The sequence below is a fragment of the Chaetodon auriga genome, chromosome 10, assembly GCF_051107435.1.
Source record: "Chaetodon auriga isolate fChaAug3 chromosome 10, fChaAug3.hap1, whole genome shotgun sequence".
NCBI lineage: Eukaryota > Metazoa > Chordata > Actinopteri > Chaetodontiformes > Chaetodontidae > Chaetodon > Chaetodon auriga.
In genome coordinates this window covers 21,704,543-21,726,593 of record NC_135083.1, presented here as the reverse complement: position 1 = coordinate 21,726,593, position 22,051 = coordinate 21,704,543, and the positions used below count along the sequence as shown (strand labels likewise).

Below are 22,051 nucleotides of genomic sequence, written 5' to 3'. Positions count from 1 at the left end.
CCGTTCAGCATTTAACAGCAATGGTCCAGGGATAGCTGACACACCCCGAGCATGTGAACGAGCGGGGAGCATGAATGGAGGATTTGGATGGAGTGCAAAGTGGATTTTTCAAAAAGCTGGACCGTCGCCTTATCTCCCGCTCCATCCCGCTCACACCATGAGTTTGAAGTGAATAAAAGCCTCTCTGACTTGATGCTGCTGACAGCTGCTGCTGCTGCGCTGTTACCAAGAACTCTTTGGTCGCGTTGTTGACCATGTGAGCCGTTTGTTCTCCAGCTGGAGCTGTTTGGGTCATTTTTATTGTATGTCATTCTTTTAAAACATTTACTGTTCAGTTTGCGTAAAGAAGCAATTTCACTGTTTCTCTCCGTTGCTGGCTTAAATAAATAGCTGTTTATGTATTAGCTTAAAAAAGAAACATTAACCTTCACTTTGAGTTGAGTTGGGTTGTGATTTCACAAATGAAATGAAATGATGTATTTAAAGTAATGTGGGAAGAAAGCAGACAAATCTGCTGAGCTCATGTTCTACTTGTGAGTTAGTCTGGCTAGCGCTAAAGTGAAAATGAAAATACAACGCAGCATTCTTCCGTTTTGGAACAAGCAGTTCGCGATTTGAGCGGAGCGGGGTGTGATGAGCGTGGAGCAATATGGAGTGGACTGAGCAGAGGAAACAAACAGCTCTGTGAGCGAGGAGTGGAAATTCTCAGCGATCCATTCAGCTGACATGCCCTGTGATGCACTGTGCAGTTTTGCCACAATGCATCCCCAAAATGGCAGTGACAGATAACGATTTTCAAAACTTCAATACTGAGAAAAGGAAAAGGAAATACATGCAACATTTTCCATGCAAAGTCAAAATGTCATTAATGCTGTCTATTTTCTCTTTATTTCTAATAATAATAAAATACATACAATGGTTCAGAAATCATTTTGAAGATCTTCAAATCATTTGCCCAATTTGAAATAATGACTTCCTGACAATCTGACAGGCATAACTGGCAACTGGAATTTCTTTTTATTCCTTCAACTGCAAATAGGAGATGTCACTGCCCATTGCTCCATTGCTTTTGAGGATTTTGTTCTTGACATTTCTGCTGTACCTGAAAATAAAGATGAGAAAAACAAAAGCAAAGAGGAAAAACTGTAGTGTCAGAGACAGTGGCCAGCAAAAACCTTCATACTTTCATTCCTAGGGAATGAAAGCATCACACAAGTACAGCAACTGTCACAATAGGATTTCTGAATCAAGTCTCTGGTGAAGCCATTAAATGCACATCTGTCAAGCATGATGGCTGTTTTTTTAAACAGGCGGTCTGAATCACCACATGTGAAAGCAGAATCTGATTCTGAGTGACAGTTTCAACTCTGCGGTGACCAGCAAAACTGTAAACAAGTGGGATAAGAGAGCGATCAGGCAGAGCAAAGTGTTTCTGTGCGGACATTTAGCCGTGTTTTCGTCGGTTTTCTTCTGCAAATAAGCCTGAATTCATGGATTTATGTGCGCAATCACATGCGTGTGTATGCGCGCATACGAGCGCTCTCCATTCCTCACCCAGGCATGAGGTCTTCACCAAATCACAACATACACACAGAGCTGCAGAATACAAAAACCACAAGCAACCAACAACATATGGAGAGCAAAGAGAGAGTGGAGGGAAGTGGGGGGTGGACTATAAATCATTACCTCTGTTTAGACTTATTGTGGCTGTTGTTTGTTGCTTGGTTTTTCCTCTCTGGGTAAACTAGCATACATCCTCGGAAAAAATAACCACGCTCTCCTGGTTTCAGTGGCTGTGTATACATATGCACATTTACACAAACATGCACACACAGAATTGTGTTCATTGGAATGAGACTGCATGTTGTGTTAGGCAGACAAACAAAAAACCACTCCTGGCATCTGCTTTGCAGCTAAATTCAGTCGGTACTCGGCTGACTCAGATTCGGATATTTTAATCAAATGCTTGTGTCACTTTTTCAACACTGGCCAAAGTTACCAGTTTAAGATAAAATAGAGTGACTTGGAAGGCTGTTTACAATTCACACTCGCTGGAAACTTTTGGCTCTGTGGTGACAGGCCCAAAGGAGAATGCAATATGCATCACCAGGGGTCTGCTAATTGCACTGGACTTGATCCACAAATGTGTATCACTGCCATGAGTCCTGGTGTTAGTGACCATCTATGAATATGACAGAGGGTTTCCAGTGGCCTGAAAAGTAACTGGGATGACTGTGGAGGAAATTACATTTTAAGTGATTTTGACATGAACTTTCAAATACTGATCTTGACCTAGATTATTATTTCTTTACCAGTTAGCACAGTGGTGTTTGTCATATGACTCCCTTTAAACAGAAGGTAAAATTACAACAATGCACAGTGACAACGATCCTGAATGACATCGCTCTGGGCGGTCACACTGATTTGACAAAACAAGAAAAACAATCTCAGGGAAGACTCCATATTTTTCACACACACACACACACACACACACACACACGAAGCACAATGAACTCGTACACCAGCCAGTATAGACAGCAAGCAAATTCGTCAGAGCATCAACACAATTAATGAGTTATGAGTGACTCCTCAAAATAAAAGGACTAAACCTTCAATTTAATTCAAGTGTGTATTAAAAAAAGAAAAATTAACCTTCACTTTGAATTGAGTTGGGTTGTGATTTCTCAGATGAAACGAAATGATGTATTTAAAGCAGCATGGGAAGAAAGCAGACGAATCTGCGGTACAAAGTATTCAAGGAATGACTGCATTACGTAATGTGATACTGAGTCCGTCAAAGCTGCCAGCAGGGAGGCTGGACAGAAAATAAAAATGTGAGGCTGTGCGGGTCTGGGGCTCTTCAAAGGATTTTACTTCAATTTACTTCTCATCATGGGTCCATATCAAAAAAGTGATATTTCATTCATCAATGCCATACATGCACATTACGCGAGTACATCACATCAAAAACATACATGTGGTCACAATAAAAGTATTAGCATTAAAAAAAAAAAACTGTCTGCTCCAGGGTTCCCACTTCTCTTTAGTATAGAGTAGCACAGTATAGTACAGGATAGCCAAGTGGCAAATTGTGTGCAGCCTTTTGCAATAATCTCCACATTTCTGCATACTGCTCGTTTCATACCTAAACCATAGTAACAGTAAGCCCAAAAAAATCTTCAAGGTTTCAGTCATAGCATTGACATTTAAATTCTAAATCGACATCTGAATGCACATGGTGGGGCTGCAGAGTGTTGTATGCGGGGGAACCGGGCAGAGTGGGGAGACAGACACCCGCAGACAGCTGCTGCGAGACAGGGAGCTCTGGAGGAGCGAGCTGAGGGCAGACTGGAGCTTCTGGAAGAGTAAACATCCGGAGTCACACCGGATTCTGCTCTGATCCAGAGCCGTTTACCGGCGGGAGGAGAACTCAGAGTTTACATCGAAAACGTGTGGGATTTAACTGTGTATTTGTCTTCACTTCGACCTGTCTGCAGCAGTGAACCATGGAGGTGCCGACCTGCACTGTAATTAATTAGTCTCTCTTCATTGACTGCTTACTGGAGGGGAGACGTGCTTTACTTCATGAATGTACAGACAGGAAAGGGGAAAAGGAAAAGAGACTGAAGGAAATAACTGAAGAAACCAGAGTCTGGTGAGTGCTGAGTTCAATCAGAGGCTGAACTGAAAACAAACACACACAGAGACACACACCCTCAGTGCCTGCCGCTGCTCGCTAACTTACAGCGAATGTACAGTACTTTGGCTGTTCTGGCAAATGAACACAAATGATCACACGGTCACACTTGCATGAGTAACGCAAAGCAAAGATTGCCTTTTTTAAGGGTGATTCATCATCAAATATGACCAAAGACATTCCAAGCTTCATTCAGACACCTCAACAGAATCTTTGAATGTAAAGACTTTTGGTACAGGCCTAGTTCAGCACTTGTGGGGCTAGGCGAGTAAGGGAACATATCTTAGAAAGAATTTTAAAAGTGGATGCGTTTATTGGCTGCAAACAGAAATGAAAATGAGGTTAATTAGTAAATGTAATGTGATTCATTATCGCAGTTCCACAAGGTGTAGATTTAGGCATCTTAACAGCATTTATTTGGCAGAAAGACCAAAGTACATTATATAAGTACAATAGCCAGTGTACCACATCAAGTACATTTACATACTGCAGCAACAGACACACATAATAACACAGCATGCAGCAGAGGGGGCTTTCATGTAACAACAAAACCAGCTGAGCTTGTGTTGCAGTGTGAAGTGTGGAGATAACATTAGCATTAGGCTATGTGAGACTACACAAAAAGCACCACGGAAAAACAGCTTCCCCACATGCATCCTACTATTCTGCTTATTTAACTGGCTTCAAATGAAGCTTAACGTTCACAGTTTCTCTCGACTGTCCCTCAATATTAAATACACCAACACTGCTCCAGCGGGTGGGTCCTCCTGATTCAGTGCCTTCAGAGTCCAAACCAGAGTTTGTGGTGATTGTTGGAATAGTAAAAAGATGAACCAAGAAAGTTTTGGTGAGTTTTATTTTGTTTCTGGCGAGTTTGAGTGAAGTGTGTTTTACAATGAAAAAATGACTGTGAATGGAGCCTGGTGGCTTTGGAAAGATCGATATCAGCTGTGCTGGTTCAACAAAAACGATTTGACTCTTTAATTACAAGGTCTATCTCTGTCAGGATCCTTTCCATAATGTTGTCAGACACACAATATGAGCCCCTTTTGCGGCTGCAGCTCTCTCACTCAATACTGGAGCAGTTTCAAAAATTGTAGCCTCCATTAGTCACCAGGACACAAAAACATGAGGAAATAGGGCCCGTAAACACAGATAACATTTAACTAGAATTTCTCTCATTGATCTCATCTCATTGATTGAGAATTAAATGTAGGTCAAGTTGAAACAAGCAAATAATTCATCAACATGGTATAGGACATGATTTTATTTGTTTATTTTGTAATGTGCATGTATGTAGATCTTTTAAAAGACACTTTTATGTTTAAATAAATACAGCTACACAAGTAGTATGTGTCTCAAGCATACTGCCTTTTACCAGGGCTGCCCACTAAATGTTAATGTTTTATTTGCATCACTGTTCATAAAGCAATGCAGGATAACAGCACAGTGGGCTATTAACATGTCCAAACCGTGTCTCATCTCAAAATTACCCAATTACAAAATGAACCGTAGTTTTTAAATGCCTGAACTGGCGGCTAAGAATCAATTTGGGAAATTCTGATTGGGGTATAGCCTTGACATTAAGTTCAACAGTAAGTGATCAATTCAAGGTGCTTTAATTGACTTTTACACCAAACACACAAGTGCAACACTGCACAGACCGAGGCCATTATCTCCAATAGACAGCAGCTGTGCCCTCCCAGGCAGCTGTCAGTCCTGATGTTGCACCAGATCTTGCTGCCAAAGTTCAAATAAATTGACCTTTGATCCCAAATAGGCTGACCTCCAGAATGGGTGTCCAGTGTGATTCTGGCATTGCCGGGAGGAGGAAGTGATGACAGAAACAATCTCACTATTGGGAGGAATAGAGATTTTGCATATCTGAATTCCTGGCATCTCCAGTAGCAGGAAACATCAGAGAGGAAGGGGATAGCAGGTTAGAAATAGAATTCTGCTGCTGTGTTTCTTCCAAAGCAGCATTCAAGTGCGCTGCTTTGAAGGATTATTTGCTGCACTTCATTCCCTGCATTGCCATTAGCTCCTGTCACTTCAGACAACAGGAAGTGTGTCATCAAAAATCTCCAAAATTTATAGAATCTGTTACTTTGCAACTTCAACCACTCATCGCAATAACAATCATAACACTAATAACAACCACACGGTCACTGTCAAAATGAATCCCTCCACATTCATTGGATAAATTATTTATTGTTCCATCATTCTTTGTACATATCATTTAGTTTGTATTTTTGCACTACTTGTGCTTCAGTCTTTTGTTTTGTTTTTTGTTTTTTTGTCCTCGTTGAGCTGTACATCTTTCTTCTTATGCAAGTACATCGCGTGCAATGTTTAAACCGGAGTCAAATTCCTTCTCTGTGCAGACATACTTGGCAAATAAAGGCAATTCTAATTCTGATTCAACTTCTTGCCGCTTCTCAGGCCACACATGTTTTGAGACAACGCATCAACTGTTTTTGTTTTCCTTTGTTAGATTAGCTCTGTCCGATGGCATCTGCACTGTCACAAAAGTTGTCTCCACTGTTTGATTCAGTCTGGTGCAAACAATTTCCTTTCCTGGCTAAGGTGAATTAAAATACCTCACCTCCCTGCTGCCCCTGGCTCCCAGCCAGCTGAGGGGCCTCTCAGCCTGGATGATGGGGGCTGAAAGCCTCTTATCTTACCCTGACTGAGTATCACTGGGTTTCCTTCTAAGGATCTGCGTACAATTTCTGCTGCATTACATTAAAAAAGTAAGGAATTAAGAAAAAAACATGGAAATTTACCTGCTTGTGTAAGTGCTTTTATTGATAAAGAACCATTTTTTTTACGTAAGAAATGATGTCAAGTATGATGTAAATGTGTTAATCTTTCCAAGTGATCCACACTGTAAGGGTCTACGAGGTGTGCTTGCTTGTTTTAGGACTCTTCAGTCCGGCTTTCAGGGAGTGAAAAACATGTTAAGTTGGGCTGAGGTCAGGCGACCTAACTTGACCAGCCAAAACATTCCACTGTTTAGCCACAATAGAAAAAAATTGGTTGTCATTGGTTGTTTTTGCTGTGTGTTGAGTATCGCTGTCATAAAAGTCAGAACTATGCATAATTAAAGGGATACAAGTCCGACACTGTTAACCCAATATGGACACGAATACTGAAAGCTGAAACTTCAAGTCATTGTATCAATTCAATGGCGACATGCGAGAGCAAAAGGAAAATGTGTCCCTCTTTCTACTTACTCACACTGTACAAACAAAAGTCCCCGTTTCCAGCCGACTGACAAACTGATTTGCATTCTTGTTTTTGTAGTACTTTAAATATTTGCTAAAGAAAGTCTCAGCGGGATAGAAATTTAGCTGACAGAGGATTTCGTGGATTCGCTTCTGCTTTAGACTCAACAGAGAGTTTTGCAGGGCAATGGCACTGTCTCCTGGTGCACCCGAGCTGATGAACTATCAACTTTGATGACTTCCATATCACTGTCACGCCCACAGTCACCTCACAATGTCCAGTCTTTGTAACTCTCGCCATACCACTTCACACCCCCTTGGTTTCAATGTTGCTTTCAAATTGGAAATGGTTGAGGAAGTACATTAGAAAGCGGTGGAATCCTCTACAACAATGTTTTGTTTCCAGCGTAGTAGCCTCAGGTGATCAGCTCTAAAGTTTGATCAATTGAAAATGACTGCTGTCTTCCTGTGCAGTGAACTGTCACAGTGGAAGGCACAGGCTTTTCCCCACGTTTTCATCCCTCTCTAAAGCAAATTATCCATTGGAAAGAATAATGAAACACATTGTGTCACAATGTTTGATATTAATGTGGGTCATCTGCTCTCGTGTTTTCTATGGTTTAGGTTGCCTATTTTTAGTGATAGTTAATCCTGATGTGACGATGCGCAATGAATTTGTGGGGAATACATCCAAGATGATTCATGCAAAAAGACTTAACTTAATAAAGACAAAACCTAGGTAACAATTTGAAGTGGCTAGGCTAGACACTGTCTATCAAACAGTGTTAGAAATAAAAAGTAACTTCCAGTGCTGTAAAATACATTATACACAGGCAAACATTACAGGCTGACCAAAAGAACACAACACTGGCCATGTGCTTCTGGGGTGTTTGTGCACACACACACCACAAACTGTCACCATATCAGAATTTTAAACTTTAATACAATGTCCTACAACACTTTCATATATTTTGCCACTGAACAGTCAATGCAAAGTAATGTCAAATGCCCCAAATCTTGTTTTAAAAATAAAATATGATGGAAATTCCAGCTGAAATATATATGATCAAGCGCTGTAAATATTCTTCCACATCATATATTTTATTTTCATTACAAACATTTTGATCAGTCAGGAATCGGCTTGGTTCTAAATACTGATAGCCATTTACAGACTGCGTGGGCTAAAAGAAAAGAGATGCCAAATTTATACTAATTCACCGTATGTTTATGATCTGGAACTACAACTAAAGTCAGTAATTATGCAGTAATTAAGATCAGTGTATGATGGAACAGTGGCATTACAATGGCCCCATTTTTTATAGCTTCTGTGCTTTCAATATGATCGAATATATAATTAATGGAGGTTGTATCGTTTTAATCACGTGGTATCGATAAAGTATGTTGCAAGTATCGATACTTTTGACAACCTTACCACAAACACATTCACATGGTTATCTGTGCAGCAAAGTGGGCAGACAGACAGAAAGAGAAAATTTAAGAACGCGAGACGGAGAAAGTGATAGAGGGAAGTGGCAGGAGTTGATTGGAGGACAGCCATGGAGTGAAACTCTAGATAGTGTGGAGAAACAGTGTGGTTACTGTGAAGCAGCTGTGTCAGCTTTCAGCACAGGCCTACACGCTGGACAAAACCAAACATGTATGCATTCCCTGTGATACACAAGTTATGGACATAGACTGACCAAGACACACACACACGCACGCACGCACGCACTGTAGCGAGGCTGCCAGATCAAAGCGTGTGACATCTCGCACATGCCCACAGCCACCAATGCTGGCAAGAGTCACTGACCAAACATTACTGTATATACCAACCGAGTGGGAACTGAGGACATCTTAAAAATAGGCTCCATTAAAAAAATTCCCCGACGCTCAGGTCTGGTGGGGGGTCAGCTTAGGCCGGGCGAGCGGTCGCACTTGCAGTACTGTAGCAGAAACCTTGTTCGACAGCTCCAAAAGTACATCACACACACACGAGTGGAGGGATGGTGCAAAAGGCATGGACAGACTGCACAATATCTTCATCCATCTATCACATCTGACTAAACACTGAACTGCCTGATAAACAAAGGATGGATGGTGGATGAATGAAAGTGAGCGTTGTGAGAGCCAGCCTGGTAAATAGGCCAACTGCACTGCTCAGGTCTAATTTTGGAAAGGCAGGGAATGAGCTGAAACGACTGGTGTCAAAACTACTAGAGCAGCCAGAAAGACGAGCGAGGCTGTACAGTAGAGGTATGACCTTACAGAAACACGGGGCAGACGGAGGTAGCTCTATGTTAGAATCATTTACATGATTAAAAATATAACAGCTACACTTTCCTGCTTCGTAACAATTACAGATACACCGATACTATCAACATACTGCAATATCAACACAACCAGTCAAATTTCCTAGATTTTATTGCCTTGCGGCCTGCAAGGTAATCCCATAATGCCATCGTTCTAGCCAAAGAATGCAATAGTAGCAAATAGCTGCTTGAGAGACGTGTGGGTTGATATAATGATAGCAGGGTCTGAGGTTTTACCTGTTGGGCCCCTGGGCACTAGTACAAGACAAAACATAACCCTGTCTGTGGGGTTGTAGCCAGGTTATTAAATTCTCTACGGTATCTTTTTTTTATGTTGTTCGTTTTTGTCTTTGTTTGTGTGGTGCTTATGACGACGCTCAGTCAAAGCCGCAACTAACAAGTAATTAGGAATGATGACATATTTTCTTTCGGTGTGGCTGGAGTCAGAAGAATGCCAACTACACAGACCAGGAAGCTCGTCTGCAAAGAGAGCTTTTCATAGACTAAGGAGGATGGTCAGTATGAGTTTTGGTTTATGAGATCAGCCTTGGTGGCCTGAGCTTTTTCTTCCTTTATTTTCATGTTAATAACAACTGGTGTGCATCGCTCTGTGCCAGCTCTGCGTGTGTGTGTGTGTGTTTGTTTCATTTTCGGTCCTTTGTGCTCGCAACGAAGACTGCAGCCACAATTCAGAGCAACAACCTTTGGCAATAGGGTCTGGAATAGGATTTTTATTCATCTAAAGCCTTTTGAATGAACATATCTGATCTTTGGATTCCAAAAAGAAAAGTTTTATCGTCTGCTTGAAATAGTAGGAAAATATCCAATTAGATTACCTACAGTCAGTGCATAGCCTACCATATGAATAATATGCTTCATTATTTAATTTAATTTTGGCCCACATTTGATCTGAAGAACAAGGACACAGAAAAAAAAGCATTTTTATTGTACTGCTGCCCTTGATTATCATAATATCATGCATTTACATCATATAAACTACTGCATTAATAATTATTAATCAATTACATTAATAACTAAACTGGATGAGTGAAAGATGGCATGTCGAGTCCAAAGAAAGCATGTGAATGGGTCCACACACACACACACACACACACGCACACGCACAATAACACACCAACTAGACCTATTTAATCACTTCAAGTTGCGTCATTTTCCCAAATGGTTCAGTCAGAAGGGCAAGGCAGCTTGCAGTGTACATATGTTACAGAGAGAGAGGCACTAAGTATAAACGTGTGTGCGGCAGTGTTTTTTTTTTTTCTTCTACTGCAAACTCTGGGGCATATACTACAAGCCACGATCAGTGCAGCACTGAAACAAATCTGACCCAAGCAGACTCCGGCTCCTGCCAAAAGCAAATAGAGCCTTACGCTACATAATACAGCACACAGCAGGAGTAGAAAAGGGAACGGGATAGAGCAACACAGAAAAACCATGACAAGGAAAAAACGCAATATGCAAAAAGGGGGAGAGAGTGGAAGAGAGAAAGAGAATAACAAGCGTGAAATGCTGGCAGTGGAGGACAGGAAGAAGGGCAAACGACGACAGAAGGAAATGAGGCAGAGACAGTCTGTAAGAAGAACGAGACAGACCATGTTTAGAGGCAAATTACGACTTTACTGCTACCAGGAATTTGATTTAAGAGCAATTTAGTAACCAAAACAAAAAAACAGGGAAAGCTGTGTTGTGTTAAACCCATTCTGTATTAATTTAACAGTGGACAACAAGTATGCAAATAAAACTTACTCTGACCACCTGAGGTGGAGTAAAGACGACATCAACATACGAAAACAAACAAACCCTGCTGCATGTCTCTTCCTTTGCTTATTTCATCTGCCTTCAATTCCAAATTAATCTGCAACAATTTAATGTTCCATTTCTATCAAGATGAAAATGAAAATACATTTCAATATCTACCAGAGGGCATGAAAAGGCATGTAAAAGACTTGGTATCATTATTATTTATAGAATCATTTCTTTTGGTGTGACAATATAATCAATTATTGACTTTAACATCACCTTGACTGTGAACTTAAATGAACACGGGAGGGATTATTGAGCTCAACCTTTACGTAACTGCTGCACATGCTGTACACACTACAGTATGTACAGTATGTACAGACTGCATTCCACAGAGGAACAAACTCACCATGGATCCAGGCACCAAAACTTTAAACAGGGATATGAAACTAAGCAGGACTATCGAATCAGTGAAGCCTTATTTTCCTACACGTTTCAAACTGTTCCCCTGTGCCCTGATAATGCAAAGTGGAGGCGGGTGTGACGCTCCAGAGGAGGGCAGGGCACATTAACCAGACAGAGGAGCACGAAGTTGGATTCTGTTTTAGTAATCATACAGCACACGCACGCATGCACGCACACACACACACGCAAGGTTTGGGTACTACGTGTGATGGACAATCGCAAGAGGAGCACTTAGAGGAAAAAAAAAAAAGAAGAAGCAGGAGGTGAGATAAAGAGAAAGATAAATTATCTTGTGTAATTATCAGTTTAAAAAAAGATCAAAAAGATGGAGGAAAATTAAAGCTGAATGAATGCATTAGGACTTCTAAGTCTTATATTCTCTGTTTCATTTCTGCTGAAGTTGCTTCAAAGTTCAGTCATCTGACCTTACCACACACTTGTAACACATACATTGAAAGGGAATTCAATCCCACTTTTATGGCTTCATTGTGAAACTGAAAAATCAAACAATTTACATCAGTGCATCACATCATTCACATTCGGTGTCTCTGGAAACTTCTGAATAGTCTTTATGATTTATAAATTTGTTTCGTATTTGTAATGATGGACACAGAGCAGAAGAGCTAAAGCACATAAAAGCAGAAATTGAGACGTAAAGGCTGAGTGGAGCTTTCTCCTAGTTTAATAGATTTACAGAGAGGATAAAGGATCCAGGTTTCAGGAAGCCAAGTTGAGACTTTCCAAGACGTTTGTAATTCTACTGGGACCTGACTTTTAAGACCAATTATAAATCGAAATCCAGACATAAAGCTGTCAAATCTAGCTTGTTTACAGTACATGATGAAACTATAAACAAAGAGGACAAAAAGCCAGACCTGAGATTGTAAACAGATCTCCACACTGCTACCCTTTTTGTCTCATTTTTACCCATTTTGAGGACAGTTTGAGTGTTTCAAAGTGCCAAGGATATAAAAAAAAGACACAATGAGTGTGTCGCACACACTGTCTTTTCCAAGTACTGGCATTGGTACTGGTGCCCTCAGCGAGGACAGTTAGTCTGGAGCCCTGTGTTAAGGAACATGACGTCCTGCTATGTTTAGCAAAACAGACCAGATACACGACGTAATGTAACTCAGGTCTTATGTGTTATGTTTGGATTTAAGTCTTTCAGATTTTACAAAAAGCCACAGAAATATTGCTGGGCTGAACGCAGCTCGAAACACTCGATATAGATCATAATAATCAGATGCTAACAATATATCCATGACAAACAGAGTGAGTGTGTATGTGTGCGTGTGCATGAGAGCAAGACTGTGATGCATAAAATATTTATGTCAATAGTAATAAAGTATATTGACTTTGACCGCATTTGGAGTGTGTGTGAGTGTGCGTGTGTGTGTGCAGCCGGGTGCCCACTCATCTACAGCACTTTTGGATGACTATCTGTCCCACAAACAGGATGAGATGGGTGGAGTTTTCTGTGGGGGGCCTGTTGAGTTACAACCAATCCCCCTCAGTGGGCTTGTCTGTCCCTCTCTGTGCTACAGTAGCATCAGGAAAGAGCAAATGAGGAATGGAGGGGGGAAAAAAAAAAAGGTTGAGAAGGACGGTTAGTCGCTCACTGAAAGCCCCTTACACTGGGCCTCAGACAGACACAGAAAGAGTGAGCATGAAGGAGACAGAAGCTGAATCTCATTTGCGAGTGTTTTATGTTTCCTCCTTACTCTGGGACGATTCCCCGAAATATCCAGCAATGTTAACACCCCTTTTTCGGAAAATATTATTAAACGATGACAGTGGCAAGACGACGTTATTTCCTTCCCATTTTTAAGTGTGTGGAAGCAGGGGAAACAGCTGGGGAAACAGCTCGCAAGACGTATCTTGTTTGTCTAACTCATTCTCCAACAGAAGTATAAAAATGTAAATTTGTGGTTTTAGGTCCAGTTCCATTCTCAGAATTGAATTTATGTGCTCTCCGAATGAAAACACATATGAGCTACCACCTAAACAGTGTTGACTCAAATTATTAACTGCTCAAGGATAACAGCACGACAGACTGAAAACATACTGAGTCTTGTCTGAAAATGACAAAACTGTAAAACTAAGCGTGATGGGAACAGAGAGCAGTGACGGAGGAGTTTAAGTTCTGAGGCGGCTGCTCTGCAGGTGTGCTGTGACTGGGCGGAGGAGTGAATAATAGCTCTTTCATCATAGTAGGTAAGGTGCATTTTAAAACGAAAACGTATTGGGCTACATAGACCACAGAGCAGACACATTTAGATACCTGCACTGCCGCAGGTCCTTGAGAGACTGCTTCATACATATCCACACACACACACACACACACACACATATCCACACACTCCCAGGTTTAATGAGTGGCTGCATTAATGAGGCAGTCGTGCTTTTAGTGTGGCAGTAAACACGTTCAAGTTAACTCTCACATCAGTCTAATTAAAAGGCCTCAGTTTAAATCAATGGAAACTGAGTCCTATTCATCCACAGACGGCAGCGATGGTTATAATAGATTTTTGGCTTTTTACCTAAACATCTTTGTAGTCTGATTCCAATTAAACCATATCAAAGTTAACGAATGAGCTGTGCACTTTAGGGAACACAGGCAGACTTTGATTACTTTCTATCTTGTTAAAGGCCTGTGTTTGTGTGACGTGGGAAGTAACGGGGTTTGTTTGTTTGTGACAGTAAAATTTCAAGACCTTCCCATGACCGCTCCATCATGTCATACAGCACAAGTTGTGTGAATCAAATTTGATGGGGTTGTTTTTGCCAACCCGAGGCCAAATCTCAAACGAAAACGCGTTAAATACATGACCCTGTCTTTAACAGAACCTTTCAGAAATTAATTTCACATCGTAAAATATGATAAGTAAAAGTGGACTTTGAGTGGCATCAGGGCTGGCAAGGAGAGTTTGAATCTCTAACAGTCTGAGCCAACACAGGCTCCTACACTAACCTTGAGTATGTTTTCAAAAAAAGTTTGTGGATTAGGGTTAGAAACACAGTTTTACGATTACGCAACTTCTCCACTTTAAACATAACGTTTGTGAAGCAGAAATGGTATCTGTATTTACAGAGGCAGCATCTGGAGCAATAAGATTTGGGTCTTGTATCAGGTCTTCTCTGTTGCTCATGTTATTTTAGAACTTGGCAAATCTTACAGTCACCTGAACGCCAATCCAGATCTGCTGGCTGAGTTGCCTCGGCAAAGACAGACTGATGGTGATTTTCGACTCTTGTTAAGCATTTAAGCTGTTCTCTGGCCACGTTAAGCCCTACACCGCTCCACTAAAAGAAAAGTGGGCCTGCGCTTTATCTCAAGTCAGCCCGACAGGTAAGATGGATGATGATGAACATATGAAGGGCTGGCTGGTCTCAGATCTGTGCCAGAAGGGACAGCTTGGCAAATATTCAGTAGGCTTACAAGTCAATTCCGTTTGTATAGATTTGGCTGGATTGATTGTGGGAAGGAGTAGAGAAATAAATCCACGTATTTCAGTATTTCACTATCACGGCCTTATGGTTCTAAGGATAGCACAATGCATGGAGAAATGAAATTAAAATTCTCCACCTACAGTACGTCAGCCTATATTTAACCCTTCCAGTCCCACATTCTTGACAACTAAAATAAAAATGGTTCTCCAAGAAACATCTCAATAACAAAAACTGCATGAAATAAAATCTCTAAAATTCCATTCCTCTGTATACAACAAAGACGCAGTGCATTGTGAGCTGATGCAAACACTTCCAATGGAGAATACATTTTCCCCATGCAGGAATAGAACCTCCAACACTGTTGTGCTAAGCTACCCCACACCACAACATGCTCCACAAAGCATGTGATCTCTACGGTCTATTCTATTGTTTAGCCCCATTGAGTCATTCAGATGGTGAACCCTGAGAACCTGCAATTCTATAAGCACTGCTTATATGGTAGCCTATGACCTTAAACTGTGAGGTGAACCGCTATTGACATTTATCTCACCGAGCGCCTTAGGGCCTTCAAAAAAGACCTAATCACACCAGCCACAACACCAGAGCCTAAACTACATTCATGTTGTAGCAACACAATTACATCTCATAAGGAATCCATTAGCCCCTGTTCACATTAAGGAGGGAGGAGGAGAGGAGGAGACTGTGGCTGTAGGAATAATGGAATAATAAAAAAAAAAAAAAAAAGGAGTAATCCGTTGCATGTGAATGTCACAAAGCAGACAAATGTCTTTTTTTTCTCCCCTATATTGCTGATTTATTCTTCACAACAGTGAGGCCCATGAAAACTTTTACATTTTGCCACTGCGAACACCGGGTGTCTGGGGCGAAAAACCGTTTGATCGTTTTGTTTGAAATGTACAGGAAAAAAAACTGGTTAGTGTTGTGAACACCACGATTTAACAGATGAGGGCAAAGTCAACAGAGTAATGAGCTGTTTGAATGACAGGTGAACTCAGAAATGCAGAAATACAGCAAAAGTGCAGCAATCAGCATTTACAAGAGGGGACAGAGACAAAAACATGAGATTATTGCTACTGTCACTCTATTTCAAACGTATTTCTACATATCTTGAATTATCTGGCATACTACTAGGCATGGTCCTGTCTTCTCTATTATAAGGCTGTGAAGTTAGAAATCCTTGATAGACTATGTTATCACTCACTGTTATCTATATATCTGCATGAGTCTCCTGTTTTACCAGTAAGACTCAGGTTTCAGTGTGTTTCTTCATCATCTGCGATGTGAAAACATCAGAGTTCCACACGGCCAGAGAAAGTATAAATGTGCATCCTGCTCATAGTTCAGTTCTCAAATCTAAGTGTACCACAGGGGGTCTCTCCTTCCCGGACTGCTAACATAGCTGACCTGCCGAAGAGTCGAGGCTGTATCACCGTCTGGTTCAAAAGTGGTTTAGTCGACTTTACTGATAGCCATCAGCAGAGCAGAGTGCGTAGGAGCAGTCAACAGAGAGGAGTCGCGCTGCCCTGCCTCACGCTGCCTTCTTTCTATTACCCCTCTCTGCTTCCATCACAGCTAGTTTTGTGGTTTGTGGTCATTCTGACACTCAGTTTTGTGAAGTTTCAGCCTGCCACACTATTGCTGCTGCACTGTTAAAAACGAAAATGCATTGATTGGCTGACAGAATGCGATTCGACTCAGAGTCTTCTCCACTGATGACTCTAATCATCGACTTCGTGTGGCAGCCCTACGGCCTTGTTTCTTATTAACGAAGCGCACTGTACAAAATACTCAGGTAGCAACTTTTTTAGCCAGTGCTGACTGACAGTTTCATGTAATCATGACATACGACATTATTACAATTTCAATGTGTCAGATACATATCTAATCAACAATTAGGTGAAAAGAAGTATTGGATTGTTCTCAGCATTGGCAGATACCCAGTATTAAAAGGACTACACACCCATACATATTACACGTAGTAAAACATCCTTCGGCTAAGCCCGAGTCTCTGCCTATGACGAGGGCAGTATCCGTTAAAGTCAGTAGTAGTGCAGATTAAACTGGAATTACTAATCAAATATTTATCTGAACTTTGAAAAATCCTGATCTATGGTGTTGATCCAGGACAAGATCTAGCTAAACCAGCATCACAGCTTGTCAAATATAAATAGATTACTAATCTGACATACTTCTGACACCTTCAGATAGCCCATCTGCCCTAGCTTAGCATATACCCACAACTGCACTTGGCAATATTGCGTTTTGTATGTTGCCGCTGCAACACTGGTATAGAGCCAGTATAGTAAACCAGTTTCACAGTGTTGCATGGAGTGAAAACCGACGTTATCATACCACGTACATTTGTTTATCTACAGTATTGAATTCCTTATTAATGTTACTTTTAGAAGAATTTGTTGAACTAAAAACCCATGTGTTTTCATTGCTTGTGACTGTATCTAATATTAGTAGTAGTAGTAGTAGTAGGAGGAGGAGGAGGAGTACCATGAAAATGTGATGTGATACTTGATATTTGTGACATTTCGTACATGTGAAAACATGATATTTTCTGGGACAGTTATCATACATGATCATTTCATACCATTGCAACCCTACTCTACATACTACACCCCGAAATCCTGCACCTGATGCTTAAAAGGGATAGGCTGAGCAGTAGTAAGGGCCAACAATGTGAACGAGCAGATTCTGTGTTGGGGTGAGCGATATTATGACAACTGTGAAGAAATCTAAATTTGTCTACTGCCATACTGTTAATACCATGGCAGTTCTCCCTTTAATATTTGTAAATATACTACATTAGACCATGTTACAAATGAATGAACAGGACAGCTTCATGGTTATATCAGATGGCTGTATGATTTTTGCATTAATGTTGCAAGAACCTTAATTTTTAGGTATTCAATGTGCTGGATTAGCCAAAAACACACATCTGTGTGAGGTTATTTTCTCAATTAACAATTTCACGATTGATTGGATTCTCTGGTTTAACATGTCGAATTACTGCTTCATTTTGTCTCAGAAAAAAAAAAAGTATAATCCATCAAATGGAGAAAATAAACACAAGATTTATCCATAGTGAAAATGCCTGAATTGCTCAAAATCTAAACTGTCTATCGACATCAGGGCAGAGGCTCCTCTTACATAGGATAACACATTTTATTTTATTTTATTGTACATTAACAGCCTAATAACTGTTGTATCTGCGTTGTAATGAAACGTCACCGCACAAATAGCTCTAAAAGTAAGTAAGAAACAGCACCAACTTTAAACTCCATGAACTGAACAAAACACTGGAAACATTTAACCCAAAGCAACAAAGTGTGTGAGTGTGTAGTCTTGTAGGTATTTGTAAAAATCTCTGAATGTGTGCTCTGTGTGTGCTCTGTGTGTGTGTGTGTGTGTGTGTGTGTGTGTGTGTGTGTGTGTGTACGTGCACACATGCATTCCATATTGCCTGGAATTAGCTTACATTTCAAAATAGTGTGCTGCACCTTGAGGCCCCCATGCATCTGTTATCATTTTACAACCTGCCTGTAACTCAGCAAAGAACAAACCTCCTGAGCACAATGTGCTCCACTAAGCACCTCATTACAGAAAAAGGCCCTTTGTATCCCACTGAGGTAATAGGTGGGTGGGAGGATGCTTTAGATGAAGGAATCAACACAGCAAAGTGGATGTCCCTTTCACGACAAAACCCCTCAACTGCCAGCTTTTTCCAGATTCATAAAGCTGTGGTAAACTGTACGTTGACTCCGTGGATTCACTGCATGTTGTAATATCTCTTAGCTGCCACTATGACCACCATGGTAGCCCTGAGAAACATACAGTAAGTCTATAATACTAAACACATGACACCATGCGCTTTGGAGATACAAGGTTTTGGTCCAGCAGCAGCAGCAGCAGCAGCAGGAGGTAAGTGCTCATTGCATCATATTATGGCAGGGTGTAGCATGGTGTGTTTACTCACAACGTAGGAGAGCAACAACCCAGTAAAATCACAATGTCCCAAAACAAGGCAAACAAGAAGAAGCACACATACAAACAGTGCAACACCACAATGTGGCAATAACATGTGTTCTTCAAAGAACAAAACATGAACTTTCTAATCTAATGGTTGTCATTGCATCAGGTCTGCCGAAGGTATATTATCTTTCACCATATTCAACAGAGTCAACACAACAAAAAACAGACTGGAACAGTCCCTGGAATTCTAGCACAGTACTACAAAACACAGCAGGACAGCTACACTGTTTTTACATGCTGTGCAAAAAAAAAACAAAAAAAAAAAAACAACAAGACTCAATTGGAAATCCTAGAGACTGTGTGGAAAAGGAAAAATCATCTCGTAACATAACACAGAAAATGTCTTTTCAGCATCATAAAAAAAATAAAATCACTTTCATTTCTCTACTCTCTCAGCTGCTCTCAGCCTGAGCAGACACGCTCACAGAACTCCATCCCATCCAACTCTCGCTCAAATCAGGACTGATGGTTTTGTTTTGTACTTCAGCCTCAATGTCAAAGTGAAAAAGTGAAAATTCACCCATAACTCTTAATTACGAGCAATGACCACCGAAGAGAAACATGCTTTGTGATCACGCACAGCGTATCCACACAAATCCCACAACATGCAAGACATTTAAGTCCACTGACTGAACAACAGAACCGGGGCTTTTTTTTAAGGCTGGATGTTGAACTCTGCTAACTTGACAGTGGCTATTATCTGAAAATCCACATGCGGGATAAAATGCAGAATAGCATTAAAATGAAGAGCTGTTTGACATACTGTCAGGTCGTGTCTGTGGTTCCTAAAAGTCAAACATTTCCTCCAGCTGTAGTGCCTGAAGTCTATCCAGGTCCATTCGACTCCACTCAGCTCCATGCTAATCTGTCCCTTTGTCTTCCCCGCCTGAAAACAGGAGCAGCCCTCCTCCACATCAGACTGACAACATCCATGCAGCACCTCCGTACACTTCTAAACCCACATCAGGGCATCCATCCATCACTTAGGACAGAAGTCAAAAAAAGAAGACATGTTGATTGAACGCAGTGTAGTCACCTCCATTTCGGTGTATTTTCCTATCGGCGTTTTTGGATTTGCAGGGATTTGCGTGCTGGCCCTGCAGCAGGCAGGCAGGCAGGCAGGCATACACATGTGGAATGTGGAGGGAAGCATCCGCCTTTAACAATAACACCGTACACAAAACATAACCGGGACAGGGCTTGTGTAGAAGTTGTGCTGAAACGCGAATTCAAAGTGCAGTGTGAGATGCCATGTGGCCTCAGCGCACGTTAACGCGGTAAATGTTGGGAAACAAAGAGCAAAGCTGCAAGGTTTTATTGCTCGTGCAGCGGCTAGCTCCCAATATGACATGCTAACCGACTGTTGTGCGTTTCTGTCACAAAACCAAGCCAGGGAGATCTCTCTTACCTGATGTGGCATATCAACCTTGACTTTGTGCAGGAGCAGAGGGGGGCCCGAATGGTGGAGCCAGGTCGCCAAATTTCCCGAGCCAGTAGAGTTGAAGTCGGCTTTATAACAATTTCCCCACGCTGAAAAACTTTTCCTCCGTTTAAAACCAAACTGTCAACAGAGAAGAAATGGGGAAGGAGGGGTGATGAGGCAGTGCTATCTAACGGTCAGTCAGGGGGCTGGGACACGGGTAACGTTAGAGCCCCGATGACGTCCCGTTATTTCTTTCATGGACACTCTGTTACGCCAAACGTCATTCAATAAATCTGGCGATTCAATAGTTGCCCTGCTCGAGCAGAGGTAAACACCTCTGTGGACGAGACTTTAGACCTTTCGGGAGTCACTTCTGGACTGCTGGGACATTCGGCACACAAGTTACAAATGATGCATCACTTCATCCACAACAAAACTTCCAAGTTGAGGACCGTTCACCCTGCTCGCTGCCATCCTCCACCGCGGATTTAGGCAGGAAAGCGTGGGACTGAACGCAGAGGCAAACAATTTTCTGACATGTTAGTGAAAACGGAGCGGTCTATCTAACTGAAGAGTGGCTCCTAAGCATTTTTGACAAGTCTGCAGTCATGTTACTAGGTTTGTATAATTGCCAACACGCACGGCCATATTAACATTTTAAAAGGGGGGCTTCGCCGTCCTCTCTCAACACACGCGAGCGGACACAACGTTGACACTGGCTAACAAAAACGCCAGCAGTACCAGCACTTACAAAACGAAAATGTCCTTTAGTATTCACACAGCGGAGGCTATTCTTGTGTTACACTGGCGGAGCGACGGTGTATTTGCCTCTGTACAATGACAGTACGCCTCGGCTGACTGTTTGTGTCAGCGGCATGTCAAAATATTGCAGCCCGCTAGAGAGCAATAACAACAGCTAACGCTACGTTAACAGCAGCACACTTTAGTGGCCTAAAACGCGCGTGTGCCACTCGGCCTGAAAGCACTTCTCAGCAAAACGTAACCGACAAAGAGCAAAACTACAATGATAGGAGAGCGCTGCAACACCTTTACTACACGGGACACTCCTAGAGGTATAAGAAGGAGTAAAATAACTTACATTAGTCCATGCGAAGAGAAACGTAGGCAGACACTCTGTTAGTCCAGTTTTTTAGATCTGTAACATAGATGGACTGCACTTCGCCATAGTCCCGCCCCACGGTTTACCAGCAGGCATATCTATACATATATATAATCCCCTCAGTGTCCAATCACAGCTCTCCACTCTGGAATAGTGTCTGCTCCCATTGGTCGAGAAACTTATCAGTCTCTAGCTGAGTCTCCAGCTGTCTCCTTACCATATAGGGGTGTGTCGTGACGTAGCGCGCAGCCTGATAGGTGGTCAATAATTTCGTCTAAAATAATAGTTGGACTAATAAAACAAATTAAAAGACACGATTAATTAGAAAAAACACCAAGAGCTATATTCTGGAGTTTGTGACGCTCAGGGCGCTTGATTGCCTGCAGTCGTGGACACTGGAGAGAAGGTGAGAAATGTCATAAGAGTAATCATGTCTTGATGCATTGAGTGTGCAAATTTGTGTTTTAGCAATGCTGAAATTTTAAATGCTAAATGTACTTTGTAACGCCACATTTCTCATCATGAATTATTAATGAT

General features: G+C 41.5%; 1 protein-coding gene across 1 annotated transcript in view; it reads right to left on the bottom strand.

Moving 5' to 3' along the window:
* The window catches only part of LOC143326519 (vitamin D3 receptor A), a 69,344-nt gene extending 47,746 nt beyond the window's left edge, over nucleotides 1–21,598 (bottom strand). Inside the window, exons 1-2 of the mRNA XM_076740097.1 lie at nucleotides 21,494–21,598; nucleotides 20,380–20,532 (exon numbers count right to left, since the gene is read on the bottom strand). The gene's annotated coding sequence lies outside the window, so the exon portion shown is untranslated. The remainder of the gene's footprint in view (nucleotides 1–20,379; nucleotides 20,533–21,493) is intronic.
* Between the last annotated feature and the right edge of the window lie 453 nt (nucleotides 21,599–22,051).